The sequence below is a fragment of the Schistocerca cancellata genome, chromosome 5, assembly GCF_023864275.1.
Source record: "Schistocerca cancellata isolate TAMUIC-IGC-003103 chromosome 5, iqSchCanc2.1, whole genome shotgun sequence".
In the NCBI taxonomy this organism is placed as follows: Eukaryota; Metazoa; Arthropoda; class Insecta; order Orthoptera; family Acrididae; genus Schistocerca; species Schistocerca cancellata.
This window is the reverse complement of record NC_064630.1, coordinates 198,516,392-198,529,378: the sequence shown is the minus strand read 5'-3', so window position 1 is coordinate 198,529,378 and position 12,987 is coordinate 198,516,392.

The window sequence follows — 12,987 nt, the reverse complement described above, 5'->3', positions numbered from 1 at the left end:
ATAAAAAAAGCATGAAATTCAGTAATTAAGAAACACTCAATGTTCTTTTAGTTTACTGCGGCAGCGGTGGAAATACCAAACAAACTGCCTAACTATACGCTGAAAGTAAACTAATCGGATGCTAGTGTCGCTACAGAAGATGGCAAAAATTTGTAAAAGTCTGTTATCAAGAGGGGACTAGAACAATAAGCCTCAAATGATGAAATCGACAGCTACGTTCCAAACGATGCAAGAATATGTGATAGCAACGGTTCGAAAGACTCTAAAGCCAGTTCTCGAGTTGTAACCGACCATTCACCTGTCCCGCCGTAAACGTCATCATCTGCGTACGTCTTCGTCAGCAATTGCGTGAAGGTGATTTCCAGCAAAGGATCTTTTTTTGAGATTTATGCTGAGGGTTGTAATAGACGACATATCTTACTTGAATAGTTACCGCATTCCATTTTGGTTCACTATTATGTCCAACTTCCATTCTTCTGGTACTGGCTCAGTCTTCCACATCAACTAGATCAGTTTCTACAGTTGCCCCAACCACTGTTGTTTTATGCAACCCGCAATGTTATTGCTGGCCTCCTCCATAAACTACGAACAAGATTTTCGTACTCTTTCGCTCGGTGCGCGCAAACTAATAGTCATAAAGAACAAATGAATAAGATCTTTTTATAGCAAATTTAATGCAGTTGAATTCTGTTCTGGGAAACGTTTTCGCTAGAGGCCATAGTTTACGAGTTATCCAAGAAAAACGTATAAAAGTAACCTTCGAATGCCCACCCAAACCCACACTCAGCCCCCACCGATCAGGAGTTCTAACACGTTGTTCATGGCACTCGTTTCTACCACTGTTCAAATATTTGCAACTGCCCTAATTATTTCCCACATTCGATCTTTTGTGGTCATCATTGACTGGCCTTATTACTCCCTGCAAGGCAGAGGCGATGGACACCTGGATTCCTGCACATGAAAACACCCGCTGGTCGGTGCAGTTATTCCATGAAAACGCCATCCCCCTTCGGAGATTCGCTGCGGACACGCAACCTCGCAGTGCAAGACAATGGCCTTGTCGACAAGGGAGACTCACAGAAGACAGGCAGAGCTAAAAGACAAAGGTGAGCCTTGTTGAAGTAATATGCTAGAGGAAAATCTAACATGAAATTTATATAACAGAGGTACAATAACTGCGCGATAAAGAAGCAGAAAGCGACTTTATTTTGTAGTGACTGATGCTTAAGATTTATGGGTGGCATGGATTGGCATCTTCGAGAACACAGTCTGTTGCCTCAATATAGAGTAACACGGTGCAGTCAAATGGTCACTAGAGGTGAGTAACGGCGACCACAAAAACATGTAGCCTACATGGTCCACCTCCTTACGATGCCTGAACAACCGTAGGCGCGTCATATTCCAACAGACATCACAAGAACACTCTGTTGGGCAATTAAAGGTCACATCTTTGGGGTCACTGAGGGTGGCAGCAATCCGAAGCAGAGAACAGTCGACACGTAGTGTTCCGAATGGTGACGACTTGGAAGCCAGCTGTCAACCAGTTTGTCGCACCAATTCTATTACTAGTCGATTGTGGGGAAGGGGGGGGGGGGGGAGCAACATACTGATTAATAGTAATATGGGTACATGTGCAGCCTGAGTTTCTACCCAAAAATGTCAGTATTGGCTCTTGACCTAAAACACTGACGACCACTGCCTTAAACAGTCCCCCTCGGTGGCCCAATTTCGGTGACGAAAGATTCTATTTTCTGTGGGACTGGAACCAGCTATGTCCAAGTTCTGTGTTAACGGATCACTGCGATATCCATAGTTGAGTCTGACTTGGAACTGGGTTCGTACTTCACGTCACACTTCCTGCATGCCTCGTTAGCGGCAGCAGAAAGAATGCTCGTCGTTCAGTTGCAGCGCTATTTTCCGGAGCTTCTGAAACGGAGTCCTAGTCCCGTGTCGTTAGCGTTCAGGGATGTTTGGCGAGAGGAGACCCGCGCGGCGCGGGCAGGCGACCCATAACCGCGGCTTGTAGCGGCGGCGTGCCGGTCATTGGGGACAGACGCGAGGCGGTACCGAATGCTTTTTATTGGCCATTCACGTGGCGCGCGCTCGCTGATGTACGCCGCCGCGTCGCATCGCAAATATCAGACATCGATTCCCGGCCCTAAGAGGCAATAATAATACCGGCGACAGCGGCGCCGAGTTAAAACTTATATAGGAGGAGTTCGCTTTATCTCGGGCCCAGGAACGAGTCGATGAGGGAGAAGGCATTCTTTCTGCTCCGCGGGTCTTTCAAAGCGAGTGGCATCGGGGGGAACTGCCGCCATCACGGCGACTCGCTTCCACTTACGGCCCCGATGGTACAGCGCTTCTCATAAATTCGTACTGCAGTGGTCGTTCTCGCGAACTGCGGTTCCTCCGTGTCTTCCGGAGCCGCAGCGCGACGTAAACAGCGCGGACGTCGACCCCGCGCGATCGTTCCGAAAAATGGCGGCGCATCTTGACCTGTCTGGCCTTCTCTTCTCCTGTCGGTTTGGGGCGTTACTGGCAAAACGGAGGCGACTGAACGCGCTCCGAAAAGTTTGCGTGGGAATGGACGTCGTCGACGCTTCTTCGTGCCTTCACTCAGACGATGACAATCAACTGATGCACCCCTTCACCGTTTACCTCAATATTTTGTTCGAGCGAATTCATATGAAGGCAATATGGAAGAAAATTAGATTAATGCCCTGTCAGATGTCAGAACCTGAAGCAGCATTACGGGTATTCCAATTTTATGTTCTCTTTCTTCCCTTGTAACTATCCGGTACACATTCCCTAAAGCGCGCAACAATGTGGACTCAAAAACGCGAATGGGAAAAATCATGTGTTGTCAGATGCACCACGAGGCGCATACCAGCAATGCATACGCAGAGGTACACTACGGAGTTGTTATAATTAAAGTGCAGCTACTCACAGAGGCACAGCGTGGGCTGTAATTATCGTATGGCACTGAAAAAAATTAGATACAATTTTGGCCACCAGGTGTAGAGCTGGCGCAGCAAGTGCAAGACAGACGTACAGAAATGTTTCCATGTGTAACGGATTAGGAATTAGACATGGGCAGAAAATGTCAAACTTTTAGAAAGGCATAATTTTGATTTATTATTAACTGCAACTTACAGAATTTGTTCAACATGAGCAACAGAGGCGTCGACGAAATGCTGTTCAGCGCCAGATTTGCACCAATTGGCCAAAATTGGAACTTTTTTTTTTTCAGCGTAAATCTACACCGCATTAACGCACTAGAAATTGGAACTATTTTTTTCCAGTGTAAATCTACACCGCATTAACTCATCAGAAAGTGGAACAATTTTTTTCAGCGTTGATCTACACCACATTAACGCAAGAGAAATTGGAACTATTTTTTTTTTCAGCGTAAATCTACACCGCATTAACGCACTAGAAATTGGAACTTTTTTTTCCAGTGTAAATCTACACCGCATTAACTCACTAGAATATCTACCAAGTTTCGCTGCTGTATGATAATTACAGGACACAAGTGGACCTTACTGAGTAGCGGCACTTTATAAACACCCAGCGTCGAGTGCTAAAAGGAAATCGGCATTGTTGCTTTATCTGCAGATGCTGCATCACGTACTGTGGCAGAAGACAACGCTAAATTAAGAAAACGACCAACACTGATAAAAAAGGACGATCAGATGGAAGGCGAGGGGAAGCTTGACATTTCTCCGAAAATACCGCCTTTTGCGTACAAATACTAAATGTTTCAAATGGTTCGGAGCACTATGGGACTTAACATCTGAGGTCATTAGTCCCCTAGAACTTAGAACTACTTAAACCTAACTAACCTAAGGACATCACACACATCCATGCCCGAGGCAGGATTCGAACCTGCGACCGTAGCGGTCGCGCGGTTCCAGACTGAAGCGCCTAGAACCGCTCGGCCACACCGGCCGGTGTACGAATATTCTTTGCCAATTTTAACTGGGGATGGATGTTGAGTGACAGAAAAAACGAAGCACAGCAGGAGGCTGTAATGTGGAACGTAATTACTTCTTATGATAAGTATGTAAATATCCTCCCTGCCAAAGCTACTTCTCTTTGACGTCTCCATGACATGTCCTCCGACACTATGGTTCAAATGGCTCTAAGCACTATGGGAATTAACATCTGAGGTCATCAGTCCCCTAGAACGTAGAACTACTTAAACCTAACTAACCTAAGGACATCACACACATCCATGCCCGAGGCGGGATTCGAATCTGCGACCGTAGCGGTCGCGCGGTTCCAGACTGAAGCGGCTAGAGCCGCTCGACCACACAAGCCGGCCCGACAGTATGAAATAAGTCTCCAACCTATACTCTCTGAGCTCACAGCATTCTGTGAGTTGACAAAAGTCATGGGATAGCAATATGCACGTATTTTGCATTTGCAAATATGCACCAATACACATGGCTGCTGTATCACGCATACAGAGTATAAAAGGGCAGTGCATAGATAGAGCTGTCATTTTAATCAGATGGTTCATGTGACAAGATGTCCGACGTGATTACGGCCGCACGACGGGAATTAACAGATTTTTAACGCGGAGTGATAGATGAAGCTACACACATGGGGCATTCCATTTCGAAAATAGTTAGAGAGTTCAATATTCCGAGATCCACAGTGTCAGGCGTGTGGAGAGAATACAAAATTTAAAGCACTACCTCTCGCCAAGGACTATGTAGTGACTGACGGCCTTCACTTAACGACCTAGAGAGCGGAGACAGAAATCAATGTGGGACGTACAACGAACGTATCCGTTAGGACAGTGCAGCGGAATCTGGCGTTAGTGGGCTATGGCAGCAGACGATCGACGCCAGTCCCTTTGTTGTCAGGCACCACTTCGGCTTCAGCGCCTCTCCTGAGGCACTATTCTATATCGTTCATACCGATCGGTGCAGTAGGTTAGTCTCGATAGTGACGTCATTTTCGGTTCTTTATCTGAATTTACTATTCAGTAAGCTTCTGAGACCTGTTACCGAACGGTCTTCCCGCCGATTTTTCGACAACTGTACCGACAGGTTTTGGATTTCGGTATGGCCTTGTCGTTCGGTGAGCTGTGGCTTATTTACAACTATAATTTGTTATTTTAAACATATTGAGAGGTTTTAGCTTTGGGTTTAGTGATTGTGTAACTAAAGAATCACCACAGGACGCATCCGATTGGGAAGTGAGTTCATAATAGACTATTTTCCTTTGTTAGAAATATTATTAGGTTAGGCTGTTACTGTTAATGATTACGACATAAAAAGTTTTCGGAAAATACTCTCTCAAAATACCTGTTATTTTATGCAATTAAGAGTTTAAAGTTCATTAAATATTAAGACATCGGCTCTGCTTAAGTATATTACATGAGTGTTAGCTGAAATTACTAGTGACTTCGCGTACTCTTTGCCGCAAATGGTTTACTTATTAACTATCAAAACGTGTTTAAGACTTTTAAGTAACAATGCAAAGGAATTTTGTGAAGCCTGATAGAGGAAACATTCCAAAATTTCATGCATTTACGGCTTACGCCCGCATCATTCGACAACGAAGTCTGCCTGCGTCTCTCTTGACTGGAATTACATAAAATAAAGCGCAAGTACCACGCAACCTGTAGTGGCGAAGTTGGTAAGTCGACGAACTGACAGTCAGCCTTCAGCGAGGTAGCGGCGTTTACGTCCCTGCCGCACGTCTGCGCGAGAGGTGTTACTGGTAAGTGCGTAAAGGTGTTGCGCGGTAATATATAGAACGAATCATGGACTTGTCGTTCTGCAAATCGACACTGAAACTTAGTTTTGTTAACGAATGTGCTCGACCGAAGGCTTACGAGATCGAACTTTATTTACTGGACGAGGTAAAAATCGAACCTGACGCTCTAGTTGGAATACACTTATCCGTAGTCAGCAGCGTGGTCTATGTCAAGCTCATCAGTGAAGCGGCATGTGACGTTCACCGACACCGACACCGACACCGACACCGACACCGACAAGGACTTCGTTTCTGTCATTCGGACGGGAATGATGGAGCGGTTTCAGTTGAACACGCCGGCATGGGACTACAAACGAACCGCGTCTTTGAGCTTCCATTCGAAGTATCAGAAGAATTGGTGACAGACGCCCAGCGGCCTTACGGAACGGTCCTATCCCATGTGGCTGAAAAAATGGCGAGTTTCAAAACGTATCCTGTCCTCAATAGCGCCAAACAAATACAGATCGAACTCCGAAAACACGTTCCATCATACTTGTACATCGCTGGTTGTAGGGCGATTGTCATCTACGACGGACAACAAGGACGTGAGCCGGCCGCGGTGGTCTAGCGGTTCTGGCGCTGCAGTCCGGAACCGCGGGACTGCTACGGTCGCAGGTTCGAATCCTGCCTCGGGCATGGGTGTGTGTGATGTCCTTAGGTTAGTTAGGTTTAAGTAGTTCTAAGTTCTAGGGGACTTATGACCTAAGATGTTGAGTCCCATAGTGCTCAGAGCCATTTGAACCAACAAGGACGTGCTCTGGGTGTGGGAAGGAGGGACACGTCCGTTCTGAGTGTACTCAACGAAGGTTGTTGCAGCTGCCACAGGATGATCCACCCCTCACACTGCATCCGACTCTGTTCCCCATGACTTATGTCGCCGCATTACGCGATGACGTAGGCCACGAGACAGAAACGTACCCGAACACATAGACAGAGGCAGATCGTGGCGAGCCACGGAAGGACGACGTTGCTCTGGACCACCTGCAGCAGTCACAGGACGCCCTCTTTTCTGCGCCGCTTGCGGCCCCTTCAGATAAGGCACTTACAGACGTCGATAATACGACCGTGCACGATTCCGACGTCCCCTACGAACAACCAGAGACCATGCTGATCTCTGATTCAGAGACCCGGCAACGAAAACAGCGTTCACCAAAACGCCGGAAGAAGCGCCGCCTCACGATGGAGAACCACCAATCTGATCTAGAAGGCAATTCTGAGGCGTTTTCGGGTACAGAGCAGACAACCATGGATGCAGAAGAACTGCCTAGCGTGGGTGCGAGGGCGGCCAGCGGGACAGCAACACGACCTTCCCATGACATTGCTCCAGAAACAGCGGAGGAGTTCGATCGACGGCAACAGGCTACTGATGAGGCTACGGCGCCTATTATGCACGGCAACGATGGGACGCTAGGGGACTGGTCAGTAGACCCAACCCCTTGGGGAACAGTTGATGCCGGAGGAACTGCTCCATACACTCTCCCGGTGTAAGACCGGAAGAGTGCACGGAATAGCGGCAGACCATATGCGAGGACGGCGGGGAACGTTAGTAAGAAAGCAGCCTGTGTACGGAAGAATTAGCGACCGTAAGGTGCCCTATCTACGTTGACAGTCATGCAACAAGCCTATCGGATAGGGTCTGTTAACATCAATAGCATTGGAACGCTTGTAAAAATCAAGATGCTCAGTGACCTGATAAAGGCTGCAGATTTAGACATAGCGCTGTTACAGGACGTTCGGGTACTTCCCCCCTCGGACTTTTTCGGGTACAACACTTACTGTTCCCCGTGTGACGAGAGAGGCGTTGGCACAGCGTTACTATTGAAGGAAGGGACCCGTGCAGACGAAGTAGAGATCTGCCTTCTGCCCGTGGTACGGCCGTGACCATAGGTCGAATACGTTTGAGCAATATATACGCACCGTCAGGATCGGATAAGAGAAGGGATTTTTACGCCCATGAGGTTACACCGTTGTTCCAGGGACGGTACGATGTTTGCATACTCGGCGGAGATTTTAATTGTGTGCTCGACAGAAAGGACCAACATCCTAACTATACTCCTAGCCAAGACTTCGGGAGCTGGTCAACGGGATGGAATTAGTCGATACATGGGACTGAAGTATCGCAACCAACCAGGATATACAATTTTTACGAGCCACTCCGCGAGCCGTTTGGATGGGATCTACGTTTCAAGGGCGTTAGGAATGTCGGCGGTGGACGCAGAAATATGGCCGACAGCGTTTACAGACCACGAGATATATATTTGTACGGTTAACCTTGATAGACAGCAGGTATGGTAACGGAGAGGTAATTGGAAGATGAACGTCTCCTACCTGCGTGTTGCAGAATGCCGACGCGTGGTGGAGGACGCGTGGCATGGCTGCCTTCGTCGACGAAATTCTAACGGTTCCGTCCTGCAGTGGTGGATCGAGTGCGCGAAGCCAGCTTTACGGAGGACGTTAATAGGTTTCGGGAAGGAGGTTTCTCAATGGCACCGCACGACCACTGAGTTTTACTTTACGGCTCTCCAGCAACTGTTAGCTCAACCACCTACACCAGACGGCCGTCCACCGAGTTAAGGGGAAGCTGGTACGAGATCGCAGGATTGCCTGCCCAACGAAGTTCCCTCGATGTATTATGTAATAGAGGAAAGAACAAGAAGACGAAGAACGTTAATTCACGAGATCGATCTCGGTGATGGCCGTCGTTTTTCAACGCAAAGGGGCAGAGCGCAGGCGTTCACGGATCATTTTAGCAAGTTCTATGCGAGCAACGGGGAGCGCTAGAGGGAGCTGGGGAACGTCTTGGATGAGATCCCAGATTCGACGCGTGTGACCAGGGAAACGGCCGTGTTATCTGAAATTACGTGTAAAGAGCTGGAGGAAGCGACTGCACGAGATGCCTGCAACAAGTCCCCAGGTCCAGACGGATTCCCGTTGGAATTTTACCGTACCTTTGTGACCATTTTGGTACCGATATGGTTATGCCCGTTTAGTGAGCTTCTGCAGCAAGAAGTACCGGTTCACATTAAATTCACGGATGGGCTCATGATACCGATATCAAAGCCCGGTGGTGGCAAACGGCCTTGTGATTATCCCCCCTTGACCCTCCTTAATAGTGACTACAAGATCTTCATGAGCATACTGGGCAGTCGTATCAAAACGTCGCTGGCGGATCGAATACATGCCGATAAGACTTGTCTCGGTGGCGGCAGTAATATCCACACAGCTTTGGGAGTCTATCGTGACGTCGTCGCCCTCGCGTCTGCATGCCGCCTCCGGGGAGTACTGGTTGCTGTAGATTTCGATCATGCTTTTGATCTCGTGGATCATGTGTACCTCGCGGCGGTGATGAACAGGGTGGGGGTCTCGCCATTATTGACCACTGCAGTTATGTGGCTGTTGCATGGGGCCAGATCAGCGATGGTGTTCAACGGAGGGAGAACTGAGTATTTTAAGATCTTAAGCTCAGTCAGACAGGGTTGCCCCTTGTCAATCCTCCTACACGCGATCGACTTTGGAACCGTGCCTCGCAGGCCTTCGCCGCCGTCTTACCGGGATCTTCCTGCGGCATCTATCATTCAAATGCAGAACATACACGGATGACATTGTGTTGCTCGTCCGGAATTATGGGGAGACTCAATCAGCACTGTATTGGCTTCAGACGTATGGGATGGCAGCTGGCAACGAAGTCAACTTCCCAAAACCATAACTCATGCATGTGGGGCGTGGACTAGAACCATGAACGGAAGGACCGTTACCTGTGGTGCAAGCCCTCCGCTGTTTGGGTATCACCATTCATAAGTAGACGGCGGGAACGGCTGCGCGAGTCCGCACGTCAGTACGACTAAACGCCCTACGGTCGATGGATATGCTGCAGCGAGCGTTACTCGTCAACCTTCATCTCGAGCCCATGATGTCCCACCTGACGCACCTTCTCCCCTTGACGCGCGCGATGGCTATGTGGATTCAGGCGGCTTTTGGGTACTGCGTAAGCCTGGGACAGCTCTTTAAGGTACAGTACAACACGCTTACCCTCCCAGCGCGAGAAGAGGGCGCTGGTTTGGTGAACGTGCACGAGAAGGCGCGTGCCATGTATATTAATACTATGTTAAAACGGTGGCGCAAAAGGAATCACTCGCTTACGGGGACGATCATCGAAGAACTACTACCAACATCGCATCTTCCCCCAGCCAGTGTAGGCCATATATCGCTCCGTTTAACTTATGTTCGTCGTTGGAGATGGGGCCACTCCACGCCCGCACCAACGTGGTGACCAAACCAAAAGTTCTACTGTCACCTCCGTAAACATGTTAGTTATCTAGTGGGTGGATCACAGGATGCTGGGCTGTGATGTTGTCCGTGCGTCTGGGTAAGGCTACGCATTAACACGGTCCATCAGGTGATAGATAGTGGACGAAACGCGAGTGAGGGTAGCGATTTGAAGAGCAGAGGGAAAAAAGTGCCATGGCTCGTGCCGTGGGAAAAAAACCTCTGCGACAGTGGGATGGGTAGTAAGAGCAGTAGTGGCTTACTAGCTGCGATAGTTCATGCAAGGTTGGATTTGTTAGTATAGGTATCATGCATCATTACCGTGACAGGCGATGGCGATGTGTCCCAGTTGCTGCGGCTGCTACTTTCCTGGAACAATCAATATCGTTATACAGTAGTGGGAGATCGGCCATAGATCATCTTCCCTGTATGGTGCCAGTTATTCGGCAGTGTATTTCAGCTGGATATCCAGTAAATGCGTCTGATTAACAGGGGCTCGCCTGTGCCGTTATGTTTGCGTAAGCTTGGCCATAGATGTTATGTCCTTGCAAGTATGTCTTTTGGTCTTTTATGTTTCCATCTATGGTTGTGGTCGTAGTTCCCCAGATTCAGAATAAACGGGTTCTGCGAATGTCTGGAGTTTCTGTATAGTCTTGTGGTGAGTTTGTGGATTACCTCCGTGAGAGTCTCAAGTCGGTATTCCCGGTGAAGGTCCGCGATGCGTGTGTATCGTGGAGCATTGCTTATGATTTTGAGTACCTTGTTTTGTATGAGCTGCAGACGGCGCAGGCGTGTAGGCGCAGCGTATCCCCAGACGGGAGCTGCGTACGTCATCAGGGGTCGGATAAGTGTCATGTACATGGACCTCGACACCCTTCTGTTCAGTGTGCTACGCCTGTTGAGCATAGGATAAAGCTGTTTGAGCCTCGTGCTAGCTCGGTTGGTCATGTGTTGTATGTGGTCCCCCCAGAGTAATTTCCGGTCCAGCCAGACACCGAGGTATTTGACTTTCTCGCGGAAACGTATTGGGCGTGCATGTAGAGTTATTGGTCTGCAGTAGCGGTGTTTGCGCAGTTGCTTCGGTCTTCTCGTGAACAGAACGGCTTCGCACTTGTCGACGTTTACTCTAACACGCCATTTCTCCAACCAAGGCTCAGCCACTCTGAGTGCAGTCTGTAGGCGTGACGTAATATTTGATGGTTTCCAATCTTGCGCAAGGATGGCTGTGTCATCCGCGTAGATTGCCATCATTGTGTTGTGTGTGGTTGGGAGATCGTTTATGTAGAGGTTAAACAGTAGGGGCCCTAGGATGCTTCCCTGGGGTACTCCCGCGTGTATACCATGTCGTGTTGACTGTTTTCCCTGCACGTCAGTGTTGAAACTCCTGTCTGTGAGGTATGAGTGTATTAGACGCAGCAGCCCGTCGGGGAATCCCGCGTCGTTGAGTTTGCGGATGAGGCCGTTGTGCCATAGACGGTCGAAAGCCTTTTCGATGTCCAGGAACACTGCCCCTGTAGCTTTGTTTATGTTGAAGCCATGTGTTATGTGTTCAACGACCCGTAGGAGTTGTTGTGTTGTGGAGTGGTGATTTCTGAAGCCGAATTGCTCCGGTCTCAGGATGTCATTTGTTATGCAGTGCCTAGTGATGCGTTTGAGAATCACCTCCTCAACAATCTTACTGAGCGAGCTCAGAAGGCTGATGGGTCGGTAATTTTGTGGGAGGCTGTGGTCTTTCCCCGGCTTCCTGAACATCAGGACCTTGGCCGTCTTCCAAAAGGCGGGGAAGTGTTGGTGTTTTAGTATGGCATTCGTTATGTGTGTTAGGTATTCAGTTGCTTTATCCGTGAACTCCTGGAGGACACGGTTTTGAATGCCATCATGACCAGGGGCTTTCCTAGCAGCGGAATGCATTATGGCCCAGGAGACTTCGGCTGTGCTAGCATGTCGAATGTCGTCGCGCGATGGTTGGGCTAGAATGCGTGTAACCTCTTGGTCAGTAGCAAGTGTGAACGCTGGATCTGATGGTACCATTCGCCCTCGTGTCAGCAATGCGGCGTGCTGGAAATGCCCTACGAATGATAAAAAGTACGCAATACGTTTGGCGGATTCGCCCTCGTGTCAGCAATGCGGCGTGCTGGATACGGACGACTAACGGCTGGTCTGCGGCGAGGCATTGGCTGTCTGGACTCTCGCAAGGGAGATAATAGCGTTCATGCGGTGCACTATCTATACAGCAATATCTTCCTACATAGTATTTTTATCAAAGGAAACATATTTCCCGCGTCATAAGACGAACGCAGTGGCGTGGATCACAGGTATGTCGGTCCATTACATATATAGAGACACACGTCTGAACGTACTGGATTACTGGCAATACTTGCAAGATAGACGCACAAAATTGTTACGGCTACGCAAGTACAAGGATTGGTATGCCAATTTCCTAGTAACGGTTTTTGCGGACCCGCCATATACTTGGGGTGTGTCGGGTGCGCAAAGATGAGCGGCGGTGCTGTCGTTCTGCAACCGACCAAGTAAAGTGATCAGCTAAGGACAACTACGCGAGTATGCGACCTAGGAAGAACTAACACTTGCACAGTTAGCAATGGAATGTTGCTTCGAATTTTGTTTAAATATCTACAAATACTTTTTATTCAGGGTGCCGGAGGTGGCCCCACTTTGAGTTTGTTGTTATTTCATGCTGCATGGTAGAATGGCAGCGAGGTTCTTTACAGGGCAGTTACAGTGTATAAGGACGTACAATGGTTTTGTGAATAATAAACGTTTCTGTTTCTCCTACCTTCCACTAAATAAAAACTGCTGTGTTAAAGGACGTCAGTTCGTATACTGCTAGAGGCGATAATATTTTTTTTTTCCTCTTCGTATTTGCAACACATTCCAAGACATCCTTAATCGTCAAAGTTAAGCATTTTTCTGAAATATTCGTTGTAA